Source organism: Gorilla gorilla, chromosome 16 (assembly GCF_029281585.2).
Source record: "Gorilla gorilla gorilla isolate KB3781 chromosome 16, NHGRI_mGorGor1-v2.1_pri, whole genome shotgun sequence".
NCBI lineage: Eukaryota > Metazoa > Chordata > Mammalia > Primates > Hominidae > Gorilla > Gorilla gorilla.
The window spans coordinates 33351947-33374558 of record NC_073240.2 but is presented as its reverse complement, the minus strand read 5'-3'; the positions used below and the strand labels follow the sequence as shown (position 1 = coordinate 33374558).

Below are 22612 nucleotides of genomic sequence, written 5' to 3'. Positions count from 1 at the left end.
TAGCTGAAATTGAAGATGTGCATCTGGCATGAAAGATATCGGGACTGTGCTGGAAGGTGCTGTGTGCCTCACATGAGGCAGAGCTGCTCACACTGTGGCTGGAGGATCCATTGATTGTGTGGGTTAATGACTGCTAAGCCACAGAGAGCTCCCCTTTCCCCTGGTGAGCGCTTCCCCAGCTGACAGTTGCCCACGCGCTCTGCAGAAAGCAGTGCCTCTCTTGGGAGCATGACCAGGGCAGACCCCCACGGTCCTACCCGTCCTCCCTCACACTCAGAGCATGCGCACAACAGACCTCCTGGGGCCCACGGGTGCACCCCCACACACACACTTTCCGTATCCTACACCAGGCAGCCCAGGGCCCACTGATCCCCAAGCCTCCATCTGTCCCCACTCAATCACTCATTCGGGGTCCCCCACCCTTCCTGGCGTGCTCCCAAGCATCTTGACACTCAACCAATGGAAGACCCTCTCCTCCGCCCAAGGACAGCTGCCTGTGGGTTTGGGAGATGTTGTGGGGTGCTGGGGAGTGGGGAACCCTGGAGGCCCAAGATTCTGAGTCTCTGGAGAAGGAGGTGGGAAGGCAGCCTGTCTGGGGGCCAGAGGCAGCCCCCTGGGCTGAGAGCAGCTGGGGGCCCCAGCGGGCAGCTCAGGGCTGGCCAGGCGGCTGGACTGTGACTCAGCAGCTTCTCCACCTTGGCTAGAGTGCGCCGTGCTGCAGTATTAACTCCGTCTCCAGGGAGCCTGGACTCCAGCTTCTCTCCCACGGGGATGGCGGGCTCCTCTGTGCTGTTTCAAGTTGATCCTGGCTGGGGTGGCAGAGCGGAGGGTGTGCTGAGGGGCCTGCCTGGCCAGGGCATCCCTCTGCCCCCTCACCACCGCTACCCCTGCACCCTACAAGAGTTAGCCAAGGATCAAATGGAGCCAGGGCTTGGTGGGGTGGCCTGAGGGGCGACAAAGGCCTGGAATCCAGGAATTGACAACTCAGGCAGTTCTGCCACCATTTAGCCGTGTTGTTTGTGTGATGGAGGTAAGCCACCTCCCTTTGGGGCCTTGATTTCTTTGTTTTCGAAAAGAGGCTGTGGACTGCATTGTCTGTAAGAGTCCCTCAGCCCTCACAGGCTGGGCTTTATTAATATTTGTCTGTGATTTAAGGGTATCCATGCCTGGGGTCTAGGTTCAGAGAGAAATAATGCGAGGCAGGCGTGAGGTGCTGCAGATTTGCAGAGCCTTACTCAGGAACCTTCACCTTTGATCATGGAAGCAGTCCTTAAGGCAGGGAGGGCAGGGATGCTTAACCCTCACACACAGCTGCACAAGCGCAGGGAGGCTAACAGGCCAGCCCAAGATTGATGCAGGAAGGGCTCAATCCTCAGCCATTGGATTCTGAGGTGCCCATCAGGTGGCCTGGGATTGCTGATCTCAGCATAGATGCAAGAGAAGGAAAATGAGTGTTGCCGCAGCAGGAGAGATTGAAGTTAGACACTAGAAGGACGTTCCAACTCTCAGGAACCTGGGAGTTGTTAGCTTCCCCAGGGCCAGTCAAGAACAGACTCTGCTTCTATGTGTGCAGAATGACAACCTTGCTCCAAAGTGGAGGTGTGCGTGGACTGACCAAGAAGGCTCATCAGACCTCGGTACACAAGGAACTCAAAGAAATGGGTAATTTATTTTCAGAATGAGCTAGAAAATTAATTCATTAACACTTTATCTTCAGCCTCCCAGGACCAAATGTTGGACTGAAGCACTGGTGCAAAACATAAAGACATACATTTCTCCTTAAGTATTGATCTTTTTAGCCTGCGAGCTTCGGCGACAGGTGTCTTGCTGGTTAACCTATTTCCATCTCATTACTTTGGCTTCTACAAATACAATGCCGGGAAAGATTAAATACTGTAAGCTGTATCCAGTCAGCTCTCCATTATCTGCATTAATCGAGGCCAGTACTGAGTGGGATAATCCACAGAAGTGCCTAGTCCCCAGATCATATTTAATTGGTTTGGGGTGGCAGTTGATGGTGAGTGTGTGTACATGTGTGCACACACACACACATATGCTTTTGGTGAGGGTGAGGATCGAACTTACTCATCTTTGATGTGGCATCAGGATCCCATTTTGGAGGCAGTCTCATTTGGGGGCACACCAAGGGAATCCCAGAAGCCTGCTAGAGGAGACAACAGGGCTTCTAGTCTCCCGACTTTTTGTAGGGAAGAAGAGGCAAAGTGAGAGCCCAGGTGTCCTCTGAGGGTGAGGGGGGCAGGTCCTGGTGGCATTCTCCCTGCAGCATGCCTCCCACCTGGAGCAGGTCAGGCGATTTCCAGGTGAGCTACACAAACCCACTCATTTGTTCTCTCTTTTGGCCAGGCGCAGTGGCTCATGCCTATAATCCCAGCACTTTGGGAGGTCAAGGCGGCAAGATCGCATGAGGCCAGGAGTTCAAGACCAGCCTGAGCAACATAGTGGTACCCTGTCTCTACAAAAAATTTTAAAACTAGCCAGGCATGGTGGTGCATGTGTGTGGTCCTAGCTCCTTGGGAGGCTGAGGTGGGAGGATTGCTTGGGCCCAGGAGTTTGAAGGCTGCAGTGAGCTATGATCACACCCCTGTATTCCAGCCTGAGCAACAGAGTGAGACGCTGTCTGTAAAAAATAAAATAAAATAAATTTTAAAACACACAAACCCCCCTCATTTGTTTTCTCCTTCTCAAGGCTGAGGATCCAGCTCCAGGGTTCTGAAGTACCAGAGGATGGAAGAGACAGGCAGATTTTCATGGGGTTCAAAATTTTAAAGATACAGAAAGATACCCAGTGAAATATTTTCCAGCTCCTCCTTTCCCAACTCTGCTCCCCAGAAGCAACTACAGCTAATGTCATCAATTCCTTATGCACTTTTCCAGAGCCGTGCTGTGAATATAGAAGCATACAAGCATACATATACTTCTCCCCCACCCTTTTACACAGGTGTCATGCTCACTCCCCTGCACACTGATTCTGCCACTATCTCCCTTGGAGATCATTCCCTGTTCACCCACACAGAGCAAAGCTCCAGGGCATCTGGGCCTTCTGTGATTCTCCCACGTGGGCTGACCATGGGCAGAGTGAAGACCCTCAAAGCAGAACATCCCAGAACTACTGAGAGTGTGAGGGTGAGTGTGTGAGGTCGTTTCACCCCACCTTCCTCCTCCAGCCTAGCTCCCCTTCCCTCCTACTCAACTTGATTGTCAATCAAGTCTCTCTTTAGTTTAAGTACAAGAACTGTGGCTGAGCTCTGAGCACATCTGGGCATTTGGAGTTAAGGAAAGAGAGAGCCTCTAGACATGCTGTTTCTGCTTGTTATAAGAGGGCTCATAATAGGGGGAGAGATGGTGGCCCCTTCCCCCTGCACTCCCCATCCTGGTGTATCCCTAGGCTCTCTGTTGAGAGCATTCTTTTTGATACTCACCTGAAGTCCTGCTTTCTGCCCTGACAGCTCTCTACATGATAGAAAGAAAAGGATAAGATAAAGGATAAGCCAACCAGGTTGTCACCTGCTCCCCAACTCCTCACCCAACCCAGGCCAAATGTGGCTGTTCTCCCCAGCAAAGGGGGCCAGAGGCAGTTAACTAGCACTCCGAGACCCAGGCATGTTCTAGGGTCTGTGCTGGGATATGCATGCCAAGCATGGTTCCTCCTGGACCCATTGCTCCCAGCCTTGGGGCCACTTGCAGAGGCCTGAGTGCTTGGGACTGACACTGTCACAGGGGCCAAGTGGCCATCCTGGGCAGACAGAAGGACAGTGGCCAGTGGACCAGGGAGAGAAGGGAATTCCTGCGTGGATTCTGTTTAGTGACCTTGCTTCTGGTCCACCCCTGCTTCTCCAGCATCATTTCCCACTATTGGAGACTCCCCCTTCCTGAGCTTTCCCTGAGGACTGGGCCCCCTACCTTGCTCCTGAGCAGGAGACCTGGCCTCAGTCAAATTTAGACCCAGATCTTTATTCTGATCAACTGTGTGACCTTGGGCAGGTCACTTACAACCTGTCTGAGCAGAATTTGCCTTGTCTTTGAAATGATGCTGGTAATTGTGCCCTCCTCCCAGGTGGGTTAGATGAGAACATCTGTGTGCTCACCAAACAGAGCTATGGTGATTGAACCTGCTGTTGCCACCGATGTCCTCCTGCCTGCCCTGCCTTGATGCCCTCCAGGTCGGCAGTGCCTCTGAGGCTTATTTTACTTCCAGCAACTGGGCTTGGACTTTGACCTCTCTGGCAAGAATTTCTGAATTACTTAGAACCTCATTTTTTCAAAGTGTGGTGCCCAGATCACCTGCATGAGAGGAAATGGGGGTGCTTGTTACCATGCAGATCCCTGGGCACATTCCAGTCCACTGAGTTTTCTGAGTTAGGCTCTGGGAGACAGGGTGCAATGGCAGAGGGTCTACATTTTAACAAACTCCCCAGGGGGTCTTGATGCAGGCCAAGCCTGAGAGACCCTTCCTCAGTCCCTTCCCTTGTGTGTCTTCTCCCTTGTTGGGGCCTCCCAGGCCCCTTCCTCTTCAGACCTTGACCTGTGGCCCAGCAGGCTGGGAGCAGGCATCTCTCCCCACCCCCAGCCTCCCTCCCCGGACAGCTGCAGCCTTCACCTAATGGTGCCATTTCATGCTTTCCTGCTCGGGTGATTCCGACCAGACAGAGGAGTTCACTCTGTCCTGGGAAACCTGGCACCCGGATCCGTTTATCATCCTCGAGTCTTCCAGCTGGCTGCTCTCCCAGGGACTGCAGCTCCCAGCCATGCGGGAGGCGAGGCAGCTGTGAGTTCCCGATAATTTGGCTCTCCCTCACACCGTTCTCGCCGCCATTCCTCCACAGCCATGGGAGCCCTGCCTCCTAGAGTGGGGGAAATAGTCCTGGAGGTGGAGGAGGCTGCTGGGCTGTGGAAGGAAGCACTGGACTGGGGGTCCGGGGATTTAGATTCTTCCTCCACCAAATGCCTGTGCTACCTTGGACAACTGGCTTCACTTCTCCGGGCCTCCAGGAGTCTTGCGGGTGGCATGTGGGGTATGAAAGGGCTCCTGCTGTTTTCCTTCTTTCTACATTTTTTTTTTCTCTGACTCTAGAAGGGACAGCAGAGTCAGGTGATAGGGGGTCACATCAGAAGGAGAGACAGCCGAGGGAATCTTGGTCTCTCAGCTACTGGCGTGTCTCCCAGGGAAAATGGAAATGCAAGCCAAGGGCAGCCTGGGAAAAATAAGCAGTGGTTCTCTACATGCTGGGCAGATGTGGGCTGTGGGAAGGACATGTGGTCTCCACCCATGCAACATCTCATTTAATCCCAGCCTCAACTCGAGGGTTTAGGAATAAAAGCTGCATTCCAATAGTTTAGAAGTCTGACACTCAGAGAGGTGAAAGAAACCACATGAGGTGAAATGGTTCATAAGGGGGTATGTCTGACTCTCTATAGTCCTAGGCCTGCTGCAAGAGGAGAGCAAGGGTGGGCAGTTCCCAAAGCTGTGCGCAATGCCCCTACTTCCCATGCCAGCTTTGGGGTCTCACTGTACATACACACACACACACACACACACACACACACACACTCACACCAGGCCTTGGTTCCTTCCCAATCTATGCTTGAGTGGGTGCCCCTGGATACAGCCTGATGACGACTGAGTCTTAACATGGTTTGTGGAAAGAGCCCCGGGCCCAGAGCCAGCCTGTACTGCACGGGGGGACCCTAGGAAGGCCACTTCCCCACAGAATTCAGTGTCTTCTGTGAAATGACATAATGTGACCCAATCTCAAGTCTTTCCTGCTTGATCATTTACAGACCCACATATTTATTGAATGTGGGCAGATTACTTGAGGTCAGGAGTTCGAGACCAGCCTGGCCAACATGGTGAAACCCCTTCTGTACAAAACTACAACAAATTAGCTGGGCGTGGTGGTGGGCAACTGTAATCCCAGCTACTTGGGAGACCGAGGCAGGAGAATCGCTTGAACCCGGGAGACAGAGGTTGCAGTGAGCCAAGATCATGCCACTGTACTCCAGCCTGGCAGACAGCGAGACTCCGTCTCAACAACAACAACAACAAATGTGTAAACAAGTGAGCATCCCAACAAAATTTTACTTACAAAAATTAGGTGGGGGACTGGATTTAGCCCCTGGACTGCTGTTGGCCAACACCTGCACTAGAGCAGCAGCAGTGAGCAAGACAAATGAGGTGGCTGCTTATACAGTCACGAGCTGCATGAGTACCATGGGGATGAGAATGGAGAGCCAGGAAAGTAGGTGGTTGGGGCCTTGATGCGGGGTAGGGGAGGAGGGAGCCATGGGTGTGGGGAGGAAGGCGCTCTTGGAAGTGCTGTTTGAGCTGAGAAAGATGTGTAGACTGTATTAGTCTGATCTTGCTCTGCTATAAAGAAACACCTAAGACTGGGTAATTTATGAAGAAAGGAGGTTTGGTTGGCTCGAAGTTCCACAGGCTGTACAGGAAGCATGATGCTGGCATCTGCTCGGCTTCTGGAGAGGCCTCAGGAAACTTACAATCATGGGGGAAGGTGAAGAGGGAGCCAGCACTTCACATGGCCAGAGCAGGAGGAAGAGGCAGGGGAGTGGGGGTTGGGGGGTGCTGCACACTTTTAAATGACCAATCTCATGAGAACTCACTATCACTAGATCTGACCCTGTGATCCAATCACCTCCCACCAGGCCTCACCTCCAACATCAGGGATTACAATTTGACATGAGATTTGGGCAGGGACACAGATCCAAACTGTATCATAGGCTTTGGCTCCATGAAGGGGGCACAGCATGTGCAAAGGCCCCGAGGAGGGTAATACAGTGTATTAGGGGAAACAAAAGAAGGAGTATGGGCTGGTGTTAGCAGCCCAGGGAGGGAAAGCCAAGGTGCTACTGGATGGAGAGCATGAGGGGCTGTAGGCAACGCTAGGGCTTTTGGCCTGTCTCCCTGGGATGGCTTTTCATTATGGCGACATGACCGGCTTTGCATTTTATGAAGATTGCCTTGGTGGCAAATACGGAACTGACTGGAGGTGAGCAAGAGGAGACCCAGATCAGGCGGCTATGTCGGGGGCCAGTTGACCTGTGGGCCTGGAGCTCAGAAGTGGCTTGAATCTGACCGAAGAGGATGGCACTGATGCCAGGGTGCGGAAGGAACCACTCAGGGAGACACCATGGCTGAGAAGGGAAGGACCCCAAGGGCAAGCCTGAGGCAACCGAAGGAGGAGTAGTCACAGTTATGATGAAAGCAGGCAGCGGCCAGCTGGTGACCACCGCTCAGGGGTCCAGCTCAAGGAAAATGAAAATGTGCCCTGGGTTTAGTGACCTTGTGTTCATCATCCATGACTTTACAAAGAACTACTTCAGCAGAGGGATGGGGCAGAAGCCACAACGGAGGGGCTGATGAGTGAGGCGGACGTGATGAAATGGGGACCACGTGTTGCGTGTATGTGTGTGTGTGCACGTGTGTGTATGTGTGTGCATGTTGTATGTGTGTGCGCAAGTGTGTGTGTGTGTGTGTGTGTGTGTGTGGTCACAAAGGGAAAGGGAGAACAAGGCAGCAGGTGGAGCTCATTTTTGGTGGGTGATGTGATAAACTGGACTGGTCCAGCCTCAGCCGAGGGAAGGGGGAAATGTTAGGCACAAGAAAGGGCAGGGATGGCAAAGACTTCCTGAGAAGTCAGGAGGGATCCTGTGCAGGAGCGGGAACTGGCTTAACCAGAGGAAAAGCCCTCAACTGAGAAGGGGTCAGGAGGAAAGGTCTGTGGTTTGACCCGAGGTTGGGACATTTTGAGAGATTTCTCACTTTTATTTTTCTTTAAAACAACAGGAAAGAGACAGGAGGGGTGTGAGGGAGCCACAGGCCTGCGGAGACTGGAGGAGGAGGAGGCAAAGCTGGTGGGAGGCGTTTCCTGCAGTTTCTGTGCAGTGCAGAGGGCCTGGGTGATCCTGGGGACTGATGGGGCACGGGCTGCCCTCGTACTGTGGGGAGACTCTCACCAGGGGGCTCAGCAGTCAGGGGTAGCCATGGAGAAGGAGAAAGCTGTCAGTGGGATTTCTCCAGGGCTGGTGCTTTGCCAGGTGAATACCACAAACATGCCAAGGGAGTGTAGGGAATTGTGAACAAGTTGTAGGCACCACCGACCACGGTGGGAAAAGAAGACTGGAGGGGCTGATGGTGGCCCAGGAAGGTCAGGGAGATTTCTCCAGGAAGAGCATTCTAGGCTGAGGGAGAGTAAGTGCCGAGGCTGTGGGCTGGGGGTCTGTTTGGTGGGTTTGTGGCTGGTAGCAAGAGGCCAGCATGGCAGGAACTGAGTGACTGAGAGCAGGGACAGGAAATGCCTGTGGGAGCCAGCCAGGGGCCAGGCCAGGCAGGGATCTTATTCTAAATGTGACAAGAAGCCACAGGAGGGTTTTAAATAGATCAGTCTGGCTGCAGTGTGGAGATCAGGCTGAGTGGAGGGGAGTGGAAGCTTCCAGATTGGAGGCTACTGTGGTACTCCAGGTGGAGGGTGGAAAGTGGCCAGATTTGGAAGGCACTGTGGGTTGTTGATGAGTTTGCAGACACCTGGGATGTGGGGGGTGACCCCACATGGATGGGAAGGATGACCCCAAGGCTTCTGGTCTCAGCACCTGGTGCCATGTACTGGGTGCATAACTGAGAGGTGGGCCCTGAATCCACCCCATCCACTCTCTGGGCCCACTGCCCATGCCTGCCTTTGACAGAGAGCCTCCTTCTCAGGCATCTTCTATTCCCTTGCTGTCTGGGCAGCTACAGCCTCCTGGTTCTTTTGGAGTCTGGAAAAGCCTCGAATCTGCTGCTGCTGCTTCATGGACTCCCCACATTCCCTCTCTGCAGCTCTAAGTCATCTTCCTCTGGCGGGTTCCCCGGGAACACTGTCTGTCTTTCATAAGAGCTCGGGGATGACATTTGTTATTGGCTGTTTTCAACTCTTTCCCCCCTTTCCTCTGCAGTTATGCTCCATCCTAGTCTTTTTACTTATGACAGCCAAAGTGAAACTTTCAAAATATGCATTTGTACATGTTACCCCTGCCCCCACCCTAAAAGGCCTCCCACAGCTTCTCATTCCTCTTTGGGAAAGACAAAACTCCTTGACGCAGCCTATGGTGCCCCTGATCCTGCCCTGCCTGGCCTGCCAGCCTCACCCTGAACCATGCTCCATCCACTCCAGCTGCCCTGGCCTTGCCTCAGGCTTTGGACTCAGCACACTGCATCCCACCTCTGGGCCTTTGCATAGGCTGTGCTCTCTGCCTAGGCTGCCCTTTCATCTCCTCTTTCCCTGGATAAATACCCACACTTCGGGTCTCAGTTCAATCATCAATTTTTCAAGAAAGCACTTTTGCTTTCCCAGATTAGTTCAGGTATGCCCCATTATAAATGCTCACCACCACCAGATGGCTCTCCTTTCTTGCACTTCTCATAATTACAATTTTATATGCACTTATGTGAAGTGCATGGTAAATTCCATGAGGGAAGCAGGATATGAGCTCAGTAAATACTTGAGTGAGTGAATGAATGAATGAATGAATGAATGAATGAATGTGTCTCTCACATCTGTTCTCTCTACTCCATTCCTTACCTTCCCACCCTAGTGCAGGTCTTTACCATTTCTGGTCTATGGAACCAGCCTCCCTGCTCCACTCCCCATGGAGCTAACTTCACAAACCCCACTTATAACTGCTCAGCACCCTTCAGTGGTTCCTGCTGGGTATAGAGGGAAGTCTAATCTCCTTGTCTTGGACTCCAACACTCCTGAGATGCAGTTCTCCCCCTTCATTCCTGGCCTGCAGGTTCCCTGAACCTCTGGAGCATTAAACATCTTCATTCCTGGCTGGTTTATTTCACTCCAAGCAGCTTTACTTTGCTACAGGACCATTTCTGGATGGTCAGTCTTGGAGAGAAAGCCCGCATCCACCATGAACCTTGGGTCCCTCTACGGTGCCAGGGCCACTTCCAGGTGCCTCAGATAAGGGTCAGTGAACGCTTCTCAGATTCACATCCAACCCACATTTATTGAATGCCCTCTATGTGCCAGACACAACCAAATTTATTTTTAAATTTTTCGCAGCAGTTCTGAAAAGTAGGTATTATTTTCCACAATTGTATATTGAAGAAATCAAGTTTCACAGAGGGATTTGTTTGGAGTCAAATGAGAAGTGGTTGGCATTCTTGGGACTACATTCAGCCTCTTCCCGCAGCCCGTGCTGCCTCCTGCCCGCCCTGCAGTGGAGAGTGAGAGGGTGGGGTGCTGTAGGGACCGTGGACCGGCTGTGGGGAGCTGTCTGCAGGAAGGGGAGGAGGACTGCTAATCCAGGGGCAAGGGTAGAATGGAGGAGCTAGGCTCAACCTGATAAATGGCATCTACAAAAAGCCCACAGCTAACATTATATTAAATGAAGAAAGATTGAAAGATTTTCCCCCAAAGATCAGGAAAAAGACAAGAATTCCCACTGTCACCACTTCTGTTCAACAGTGGACTGGAAGTTCTAGTCACGGCAATTAGGGAAGAAAAAGAAAATGGAAAACTGTCTTCATTTGCATGATTCTATATATAGAAAATCCTAAGGAATCCACCAACACACACACACGCACACACACAAATTATTAGAACAAATGATTTCAGGCTGAATGCAGTGGCTCATACCTGTAATCCCAGCACTTCAGGAGGTGGACGCAAGCGGATCACCTGAGGTCAGGAGTTCAAGACCAGCCTGGCCAATATGGTAGAACCCCATCTCTACTAAAAATACAAAAATTAGCCTTGCATGGTGGCACATGCCTATAATCCCAGCTACTAGAGAGGCTGAGGCATGAGAATTGCTAGAGCCCAGGAGGCAGAGGTTGCAGTGAGCTGAGATTGCACCACTGTTCTCCAGCCTGGGCGATAGAGTGAGACTCTGTCTGAAAAAAAAAAAAAAAAAAAAAAGAACCAATGAGTTCAGCAATGTGGCAGGGTACAAGACTGAGATACAAAAATCTATTATATTTCTATACACTAGCAATGAACAATCTGAAAGTGAAATTAAGAAAACAGTTCCACTTATAATGACATCAAAAAGAGTAAGATACCTAGGAACAAAAGAAGTGCAAGATTTGTAGTTGAAAACTACGAAACAATCTTGAAGGAAATTAAAGGTCTAAATAAGTGGGAAGATAGTGGAAAACTCAACATTGTTGATATGATCCCTGAGCTGATCTACAGATTCAACACAATGCCTGTCAAAATTCCAGCTATTTTGTAGAAATTAACAAGCTGGTCCTAAAATTCATATGGAAATGCAAGGAACCCAGAATAGCCAAAACATCCTGATTAAAGAAGAACAGGCCTGGTGCAGTGGTTCATGCCTGTAGTACCAGCACTTTGGGAGGCCAAGGCGGGTGGATTGCATGAGCCCAGGAGTTCAAGACCAGCCTGGGCAGCTTGGTGAAACCTCTTCTCTACAAAAATACAAAAATTAGCCAGTTGTGGTGGCATGCGGCTGTAGTCCTAGCTACTCAGAAGGCTGAGGTTGGAGGATCAATTGAGCCCGGGAGGTCAAGGCTGCAGTGAGCCATGTTCACGCCATGTACTCCAGCCTGGGTGACAGAGTGAGACCTTGGCTCAGAAGACAGACAAACAAAAAACAAAGTTGGAAGACCCATTCTGCCTGATTTCAAAACTTACTACAAAGCTACAGTAATCAAGACAGTATGGTCAATAGTAGGCAGGTGCTATTAAAAAAATAATAAAAAATAAAACCAGTGTGGTATTGCCATGAGGTTAGACATACAGATAGAATTGAGAGTCCAGAAATGAACCCTCATATTTGTGGTCGGTTGCTATTTTACAAGGGAATAAGACAATTGGATGGAGGACACAATAGTCTTTTCAACAAATGTTATATACCAAATGGATATCCACATACAAACGAATGAATGTGAACGCCTTCCTTATGCCATACTCAAAGTGGATTGTAGAAACATAGTGGAACCTAATTTCTAGAGGAAAATTAAAAATTAGCCAGGTGTAATGGCACATGGCTGTAGTCTAGCTACTCGGGAGGCTGAGGCTGGAGGATCACTTGAGCTCAGGAGGCCATGGCTGCAGTGAGCCATGATCGTGCCACTGCACTTCAGCCTGGGTGACAGAGTGAGACCGTGTCTTAAAAAATAAGTGGATTGTAGACTTGAATGTGAGACTGAAAACTATACAACTCCCATAAGAAAACAAAGGAGTAAATCTTAGTGCCCTTAGGTTTAGTGATGGTTTCTTGGATATAGCACGAAAAATATGGCAACAAAAGAAATAGCTACATTGGACATCATCAAAATTGAAAACTTTTTTGCTTCAAAGGACACCATTAAAAGCTGAAAATATGACCGGGCACAGTGGCTCATGCCTGTAATCCCAGCACTCTGGGAGGCCAAGGAGGCCAGATCAACTGAGGTCAGGAGTTTGGGACCAGGCTGGCCAACATGGTGAAACCCTGTCTCTACTAAAAATACAAAAATTAGCCAGGCATGTTGGTGAGCGCCTATAATAATCCCAGCTACTTGGGAGGCTGAGGCAGGAGAATCACTTGAACCTGGGAGGCAGAGGTTGCAGTGAACTGAGATTGTGCCATTGCACTCCAGCCTGGGCAACAAGAGTGAAACTCCATCTCAAAAACAAACAACAAAAAAACACCACACACACAAAATGAAAATATAACCCTAGAATGGGAGAAAATATTTGCAAATTATATGTTCAACAAGGAACTGGTATGCAGAATATATACAAATTCTTACAACTCAATAATAAAAAGACAAAATATTTTAAGATGACCAAAGGATTTGAATCGGTATTTCTCTATGGAAGACACACAAATGGCCCTTAAGCACATGAAAAAATATGCGACATCATTAGACATCAGGGAAATGCAGATCAAAACTACAATGAAATGCCACTTCACCTCCACCAGGATCACTCTAAACAAAAAGACATAATAGCAAATGTTGTCCTTTTGGCTTAGGATTGACTTGGCGATGTGGGCTCTTTTTAGGTTCCGTATGAACTTTAAAGTAGTTTTTTCCAATTCTGTGAAGAAAGTCATTGGTAGCTTGATGGGGATGGCATTGAATCTATAAATTACCTTGGGCAGTGTGGCCATTTTCATGATATTGATTCTTCCTACCCATGAGCATGGAACGTTCTTCCATTTGTTTGTATCCTCTTTTATTTCATTGAGCAGTGGTTTGTAGTTCTCCTTGAAGAGGTCCTTCATGTCCCATGTAAGTTGGATTCCTAGGTATTTTATTCTCTTTGAAGCAATTGTGAATGGGAGTTCACTCATGATTTGGTTCTCTGTCTGTCTGCTATTAGTGTATAAGAATGCTTGTGATTTTTGCACATTGATTTTGTATCCTGAGACTTTGCTGAAGTTGCCTATCAGCTTAAGGAGATTTTGGGCTGAGACAATGGGGTTTTCTGGATATACAATCATGTCATCTGCAAACAGGGACAATTTGACTTCCTCTTTTCTGAATTGAATACCCTTTATTTCCTTCTCCTGCCTGATTGTCCTGGCCAGAACTTCCAACACTATGTTGAATAGGAGTGGTGAGAGAGGACATCCCTGTCTTGTGCCTGTTTTCAAAGGGAATGCTTCCAGTTTTTGCCCATTCAGTATGATATTGGCTGTGGGTTTGTCATAGATAGCAAAGCTGGAGGCATCATGCTACCTGACTTCAAACTATACTACAAGGCTACAGTAACCAAAACAGCATGGTACTGGTACCAAAACAGAGATATAGACCACTGGAACAGAACAGAGCCCTCAGAAATAATGCCACATGTCTACAACCATCTGATCTTTGACAAACCTGACAAAAACAAGAAATGGGGAAAGGATTCCCTATTTAATAAATGGTGCTGGGAAAACTGGCTAGCCATATGTAGAAAGCTGAAACTGGATCCCTTCCTTACACCTTATACAAAAATTAATTCAAGATGGATTAAAGACTTAAATGTTAGACCTAAAACCATAAAAACCCTAGAAGAAAGCCTAGGCAATACCATTCGGGACATAGGCATGGACAAGGGCTTCATATCTAAAACACCAAAAGCAATGGCAACAAAAGCCAAAATTGACAAATGGGATCTAATTAAACTAAAGAGCTTCTGCACAGCAAAACAAACTACCATCAGATTGAACAGGCAACCTACAGGACGGGAGAAAATTTTTGCAACCTACTCATCTGACAAAGGGCTCATATACAGAATCTACAATGAACTCAAACAAATTTACAAGAGAAAAACAAACAACCCCATCAAAAAGTGGGCAAAGGATATGAACAGACACTTCTCAAAAGAAGACATTAATGCAGCCAAAAGACACATGAAAAAATGCTCATCATCACTGGCCATCAGAGAAATGCAAATCAAAACCACGATGAGATACCATCTCACACCAGTTAGAATGGCAATCATTAAAAAGTCAGGAAACAACAGGTGCTGGAGACGATGTGGAGAAATAGGAACACTTTTGTACTGTTGGTGGGACTGTAAACTAGTTCAACCATTGTGGAAGTCAGTGTGGCGATTCCTCAGGGATCTAGAACTAGAAATACCATTTGACCCAGCCATCCCATTACTGGGTATGTACCCAAAGGATTATAAGTCATGCTGCTATAAAGACACATGCACACGTATATTTATTGCAGCACTATTCACAATAGCAAAGACTTGGAACCAAGCCAAATGTCCAGCAATGATAAGACTGGATTCAGAAAATGTGGCACATATACACCATGGAATACTATGCAGCCATAAAAAATGATGCGTTCATATTCTTTGTAGGGACATGGATGAAGCTGGAAACCATCATTCTCAGCAAACTATCGCAAGGACAAAAAACCAAGCACCACATGTTCTCACTCATAGGTGGGAATTGAACAATGAGAACACATGGACACAGGAAGGGGAACATCACACACTGGGGCCTGTTGTGGGGTGGGGGGAGGGGGGAGGGATAGCATTAGGAGATATACTTAATGTTAAATGATGAGTTAATGGGTGCAGCACACCAACATGGCACATGTATACATATGTAACTAACCTGCACGTTGTGCACATGTACCCTAAAACTTAAAGTATAATTAAAAAAAAATAAGAAGTGTTGTCTGGGATGTGGAAAACTTGGAACCCTCATACATGGCTGGTGGGAACATAAATTGGTGCTGGCACCTTAAAATGTCAAACATAGTTATGACCCAGCAATTCCATACCTACGTATATACCCAAGAGAAATGAAAACGTATGTCCATGCAAAAACATACATGGATGTTCACAGCAGCATTATTCATAATATCCCACAAGTGGGATATTATTAGCCATATTTAGTTATAAAATAGCCCAAAGTGGAAATAACCCAAATGTTTATAAATTGACGAATGGATAAATATAAAATGTGTTCTAGGCAAGGTGCGGTGGCTCATGCCTGTAATGCCAACGTTTCGGAGGCTGAAGTGGGAGGATTGCTTGAGGCCAGGAGCTTGAGACCAGCCTGGGCAATATAGGGAGACCCCATATCTACAAAAAATTAAAAAATTAGCCTGGTGTGATGGCATGCACCTGTAGTCCCAGCTACTCAGGAAGCTGCGGTGGGATGATCACTTGAGCCCTGGAGGTGGAGGCTGTAGTAAGCCATGGTTGCACCACTGCACTCCAGCTGTGTGACAGAGTGAGACCCTGTCTCAAAAAAAAAAAAAAAAGTGTTCTACCTACACCATGGAATATTATGTGGCAATGAAAAGGGAATGAGATACTGATACATGCTACAACATGGATGAACCTTGAAAACATCATACTAAATGAAAGAAGCCAGTCACAAAGACCACATATTTTATAATTCCATTGATAGGAAATGTTTAGGATAGACAAATCTATAGAGTCAGGAAGTAGATTAGTGGTTGCTGGAGCTGGGAAGAGGATGGGAATGAAAAATGACTGCTAATGGGACTGGGTTTCTTTCTGAAGTGGCAAAAATGTTCTACTTAGGTTATGCAAATTGTTCCACAATTCTGTGGATACAATAAAATGCACTGAACTGTATACTTTAATGAGTGACTTATATATGAATTACATCTCAATAAAGCTGTTTTTTGAAAAAAAGGTCACAGAGCCCTTAACAGTTTTGTAGAAGTGAGGGGAGATGGACATGGCGGAAGGCCCTGGACACATATTTATCCCCTTGTGTGGCTACTTGCAGTTCCCGCCAAACCGGACCCATCTCTTTGTCCCCAGAGGTGAAGTCCAGTGGACCTTGGTTTTTCACTTCAAGACCAGTTTTGGGGTCAAGGCTATTTCAACATGGCAGGTAGTAAGAGTTTAATAAATGCTTGGTGAATGAACCTACATTGCATCAATGTACAGGTCACCAGAAGTACTTAAGGCTGGAGCAGTCTCCAGGGCTGGGGAGGGGATCTCAGCAGGTTTTGAAAGGAAGGGACAGAACTTAAGAGCTTCTAAAATGTTCCTTCAGAAGAACCCTGAGTCCAGAGGAGAGTTAACACATCCCTAACATGCAGTAAGAAAAGTCTCACATTTTTTCTTTAAATTCTTGTGCTGTATGCATCCTACTCTATATTTCCAGCTTGTTTTAATTTAAAAATACTGTAAATTGCCATTCAGTAAAACGGATGCTTCAGGGAGTTGTGCTGTTTATTCCTGCATCCTGGAATACCTGTGGGTGTATGCTGCTATGTTGCCTCAGAGGACCTCAGTCAACAAATACCCTGAGTGCCCACTGTGTGCTTGGCACGAGGGGTGCTGTTGCCAACACAGGATCTTCCCTCATAGGACTTTCAGTTGAGAAATGAGTGCATAGCCCCGAGGAGCAAAAAGAGCTTGGTGGAGAGGACAGAATTATGGGGGGGGGCAGAGTTTGGAAGCTCGTAAGAACATTGCCTTAAATGAACACCAACATATATGCTCAGTGTTTTACTAGTGAAAAGTTGAAAACTGCCTAAATGTCTAATAGTGGAATGGCTAAACAAATTATGGTGTTACCGTGTAGTACGATATTCTGTAGCTATTTAATAATACAAAACAAAAAAGGAAAAGGCTTATGATGAAATTTTATGTAAAAAATCTTCAAAAAAACTATGCATAGCATGGTCTCAACATGTAAAACATACTCAGAAAAAATACCAGCATAGAATGCCCCTAATGCTAGTTGACTTTGGAGGGTAGAATTATGGGGGCATTTCTCTCTCTCCCCAAATTTTCTACAGTAAGTCTGGGTTATGTTATTAATAAACATCACATCTTTGATGCAGGCAGGCTAATGTGCAGCTGCATGTGGGGGCAGGGCTAGAGATGAACTTGGAGTAGCGGCTACAGAGTGGACCCGGGAGGAAGGGCTAGAGATGGAGATGTGGGTGCCGTCTTCCTACAGGAGAGGTCAAAACAAACCCTGAGTGGGCACTGAGGGAGCCCATGAAGAAACCACAGAGGGCTGAGGAGTCTCGGAGGGCAGGAGGAGGAATTGGAGTCAGGGATGTGGAGAGTTCAAGTGTCATGGAGCTGGGCAGAGATTCTAGGCAGAGTAATATCTAGAAATCCTTGGAAGTCAACGAGAGAGGTTGAAAGAGGAGCCCTCAGTGTAAAACCTTGTCTCCTTCCTAGAGTGGTGAGGTTAGATTTAAATGAGATATAGGAGAGTGATTAGCTATACAAGCTCTGGAGTTGGGCAGACCAGTTCAAACCTCAGTTTCAGAACTTACAGCTAAGTGACCTTGGAAAACCTTTCTAACCTCTCTGAACCTGTTTCCCCATCTGTTAAATGGAAACAATAAAAACCATTAGGTTATTTTTTGGATTAGATGAATAATGCATGGAAAGTGCTTTGCATAGTGCTTGGCACATATATGTACTACTATTTTTTTTAAGAGATAGAACCTTACTTAGTCACCCGTAGCTCATGTAACCTCAAACTCCTGGACTCAAGTGATCCTCTGTCACTTCAGCCTCCACCATGCCTAATTAAAAAAAATTTTTTTTCTAAAGATAGGGTCTTGCTATGCTGCCCAGGCTGACTGTGTACTAATTGGATGATGTCTATTATTATTGGTTTACTACAGTTGTTAATATTATGCAAAATATCTTTGATCGATAAAGAGCTTCTCCTGGTCCTTTGGGCATGGCTTTCTGAGGTGAAGACGACCTCTGGGATGCTCACCCTGCCCTCTTCCCCTCTCATCCCCATCTGTCCCCTCTGCCACCATGAGGAACATTTTCAAGAGGAACCAAGAGCCTATTGTGGCTCCTGCCACCACCACCGCCACGATGCCCATTGGACCCGTGGACAACTCCACCGAGAGTGGGAGTGCTGGGGAGAGCCAGGAGGACATGTTTGCCAAACTGGAGAAGTTCTTCAATGAGATTAACAAGATTCCCTGTGAGTGTCCCTGGTGGCTGAGAGGGTGGGGCAAGGCTAGAGTCTGGGAGAGGTGAAGAAGGGTGGGGATACCACTGGGATGCGATTGGCTGGGCTCTTTCCTAATGCTTAGATTTCAGGCTGGGTTTTTGGAGAGCCCCTGCAGGAATCAGGGAGGGGAAAGTAGGGTCTGCCATTAATGTGGCAAACAAGGGGATTTATGTGCATCAACTTCTCAGGGAAAGAAAAATTCTCATAACTTAAAAAACTTTCTAAAGATGAAACCAAAAGGCGATGAAAAATTATGAAACAGAAGTCACTATTCAAGTTTGCCAATAATACTTTGAAATTTATTTTGGAAGATAGAAAATAAAAGCCCTCTCTGCTTTTGCATTTCTAGCAGAGGCTGTATAGGAGACACCAGAGATGCAGATTAAGGGGGAGCAGCCACACTGGTGGGAGATGGTGCTTCAGAACCACAGAGAGCAGCCCAGGACCCAACCCCAGTTGGGTTTTGCAAAGCCCGGCAGTAGTCTAGGTCTAGACTCAATCTTAAGTCCACTCCATGGACCCACAGCTGGAGCGGCAAATGGAAACCACCCAAAACCTTGTGGACTCCTACATGGCCATTGTCAACAAGACTGTGTGGGACCTCGTAGTTGGTTTCATGCCCAAGACCGTCATGCATGTCATGATCAACAACGTGCATGCACCACCTCATAGGGGCAGGGGGCTCCTGTGGCACTGGGGATGCAGGTGGCCATGTTGGCCTGGGGGAGATGCTGACCAGCCTTATGGGACCAGGTTCAGGGAGGGAGGCACAGTCCAGACCAGAGCTGTCTCACAGAACTATAACGTGGGACTAGGGACAGTGGTCCATGCCTGTAATCCCAGCACTTTGGGAGGCCAAGGTAGGAGGATAGCTTGAGCACAGGAGCTCGAGACTAGCTTGGGCAACATAGTGAGACCTGGTCTCTACATAAAAATTTTAAAAATAGCTAGGCTTGGTGATGGCACGTGCCTATAGTCTTAGCTATTCGACAGGCTGACATTGGAGGATCACTTTGAGCCCAAGAGGTTGAGGCTACAGTGAGTGGTGATCTTGCTCACTGTACTCCAGCCCAGCAACAGAGCGAGATCCTATCTCCAAAAAACATTTTTAAAAAACTGAGTAGACAGGTGTCCTGGTGGCATGATAGGTCCTGGGTCCCCTCCCAGATCTGTGACCTTGGACAGGTGACTTTTCCTCTGGACCTCAGTGTCCCTATCTGAGTGAGAAAAGGGCGGTGGGGCGGCAGATCTTTGAGTCTAAGCGGTGTAGAAGCCGCGTGTGCAAAGCCATACTCAGGGCTCCAAGTCCAGCACACTGTCCCAGCACAGGCATCAGGCCAGCACATGCATCAGGTCCCAACCTCCTTCCCTCTTTGCCCCCTCTCAGACCAAGGAGTTCTATTATCAGAGTTGCTGTCCAACCTGTACTTGCATGGGAACCAGAACACGCTGATGGAGGAGTCGGCAGAGCAGGCACAGTGGCGAGATGAGATGCTGTGCATGTACCACGTGCTGAAGGAGGTGCTCAGCATCATCGGTGACATCAACACAACCACCATCAGCACGCACGTGGGGGCCCGTGGACAACAACTGGCTGCAGGTGCAGAGCGTCCTTGCCAGATGCAGGTACCAGGGCTGGCCCCCATGGCCCCAAAGCTCCCCAGCCCCCATGGCTGAGACTGGGGGCTCTTGGAACAGGCTCCGTGCCCAAGCTGGCAGATGTGGGTGGTCTCTGGAGCCGTCAGGGAGCTCATGGTTTATGGTGTAAGGGCTGAGAGCTTGGAGGGGGTTGTGTGTGGGGCTGTACTCTGAGGTGGCCAGAGGCCCAGGAATGTCATCCTGGGCACGCCATGCCTTTTGTGCTGTCTGAGCCATGCTGCCAGGGTGGGGCATCCAGCTCCCAGCCTGGATGCCTTGGAGTGCTGAGAGCCAAATCCACTGCAGAGCAGGGGTGATAGGGTCCCACCTCCTCTATCTGTCGGCAAAACAGGGGTGATCTAGGATAAAACCTCGAGAGTCCCATACACACGGTCAACCCAAAACACACCTCACAGGTCAGGTAGGGGCACACAGCCCCCTTCCCTCCCTCCCAGGTACCATCATAGCTACTAGCATGTGACTGAAGGCAGGGTCCCTGGGCCCCACTGAAGCACTACCACCAGCCAGCAGGCTCACGCACCTTGGCTTGTTGCTCCTAGAGGTTGGCCCTGCTGTTCAGCCGAGAGGAGCACCGTGCCTGCTGGCCCAGCTGAGCTCTGCCCAGCAAGCCCACCCGCATCCCTTGCCATGGTCTCCCTCTTCTTTCCCTGGGAGGAAGGACCCAGCCTCACCTATGGGACCTGCAATCTCCAACAAGCTGAGGCTCCCCTCTTAGACTTATAAGTTTACAGCCAGTGGCATCTGGCTGCCTGCCCACCCTGCCTCCCCCAGGGTCCCTTCAGAGGGTCCTGAGCTTCCTGACCACCCAGAGGGGGCTCCGGCGATCACTCCAACCATCCATCCCATTTAGCTTCATCATCCTTGTTCGAGCAATGTTCCTTTTGTCAGGCCTGGTGGCTGTTACATTGGGCTCCCCAAGGTGAGAGGTGGCCCTGGACCAGTTGGTTGGAAGACAGGTTGGAAGACGACTTGGAAGACAAGTTGGTTGGTGACCAGAGAAGAGGGAAGCCCAAAGAGGCCGAGCGTTGGTCTGACCTGTGGGTACACTGCCAGGGTGCAATGGAAGAGGCCAGCATGTGTGGGGTGAGGAGGGCCGCCACAGTCCCCAGGCACTACCTGTGAAGCTCCGGCTCCTCCCTCCATCTTCCTCCCCTTTCCCTTCCAGCCCCTCTTTTCCAGGAACCTTGCCACACCCGCACCTGCGCCCTCCCCTCCCTGGCCCTCCCACAGCTGCTGTGGCACACCTGTGCTCTGCACTTGCCTCACCAGCTCTCTGCTCCCTTTTGTCTCTCCTGTCTTCTCTCTGCTTTCTCTCCAACTGCCAGCCGATCGGGTCAGGCAAGTCCATCCCATCCTGAGAGCCCCACGCCCCCCTTCGACCTCTAAACAGATCCCTTCTCTTCTCGGAGGCCTCCCTTTCCAAGCCTGCCTGGGCGGCTGTTCTGTGACTTGGCAGCGGCTCCCCCAGCCCCAAAGCCAGCCCCCTTCATCTGTGACTTAGTCTGTTGTAGTGGTGAGCTGACACATCCAGGTGTGACCGTTGTGAAAACTTGTGCCCCCCTCTGTGGTATGCCCTCGCATTGTTCTGTAAATATCTATAAATACCCATACACACACACACACACACACACACACACACACACACACCCCTACACCTACATGTGGCCAACGGCCTCGCCTCTAGTGCTGGGAATCAGTCACCGTGCTGTCCTCTTGGAGTCTTGTGGCCCAACAAGAGAAAGCTGTCCGCTGACATTGCCCCTCCAAAGTGCAAGACCTCCGGTGAGTCGCCCTGTCACGCCTGGCCTATGGAGAGTCAGCCCCCGCCATCCCTCCCGCCCCCCCACCAAGCATGGGAGTGCTGTGCAGGCAGCTGTGTGGCCTGACAGTCTCTACCAGTCCTGCTGTCCCTTGGCTGAGAATCAAACCCATTTCTGGATGACGGGGAAGTGTGTCCTCTGCTGGCTGTGTTCTCTGTGGAGCTCAGGGGAGGGGAAAGGCCAAGCCATTTTTAGGGTGCTGTTTGGAGGGGTGAAAAGGTCATACCCTTTCCAAGGGACACTTTTCCTGGAAAGCCCCTGGAACTTAGCTGGCTCTTGTCCTGTGAAGCCGGCTCTGGCCACCAGGGGGCAGGGCCATGAACTCAGCCCGGAGGGAGCCTGCCGGGCAGCCAGCACTCTGGAGGGACAGAGAGAACAGGCCACCAGGTGCAGACAGGGGAGGGAGGCAAGGGGACGGAAGGGAAGATGCCTGGGGTGGGTGGAAGTCAGTGCCCTTAGGTGCTGGTACCTGTCTTCCTGGCCACCGCTAGATCAGGCTTCTGAGCCTGTTGGCTGTCAGGGCTGGACTGCGCCCCATAGACTACATGGCAGTCCCCTTGGAATCCCCCAGGCGCCACCAGGCAGCACACAGGTAACACGCCTGGAAGGTCCCCAACAGCCTAGCTGGACATGCTCAAGACACTCTGGGACTCCTTGTTTGGTGGCACAAA

General features: G+C 49.4%; 1 pseudogene; it reads left to right on the top strand.

The window, feature by feature from the left end:
• LOC134757267 (uncharacterized) overlaps positions 1–22612 on the top strand; it is a 214320-nt pseudogene that overhangs the window by 23797 nt on the left and 167911 nt on the right.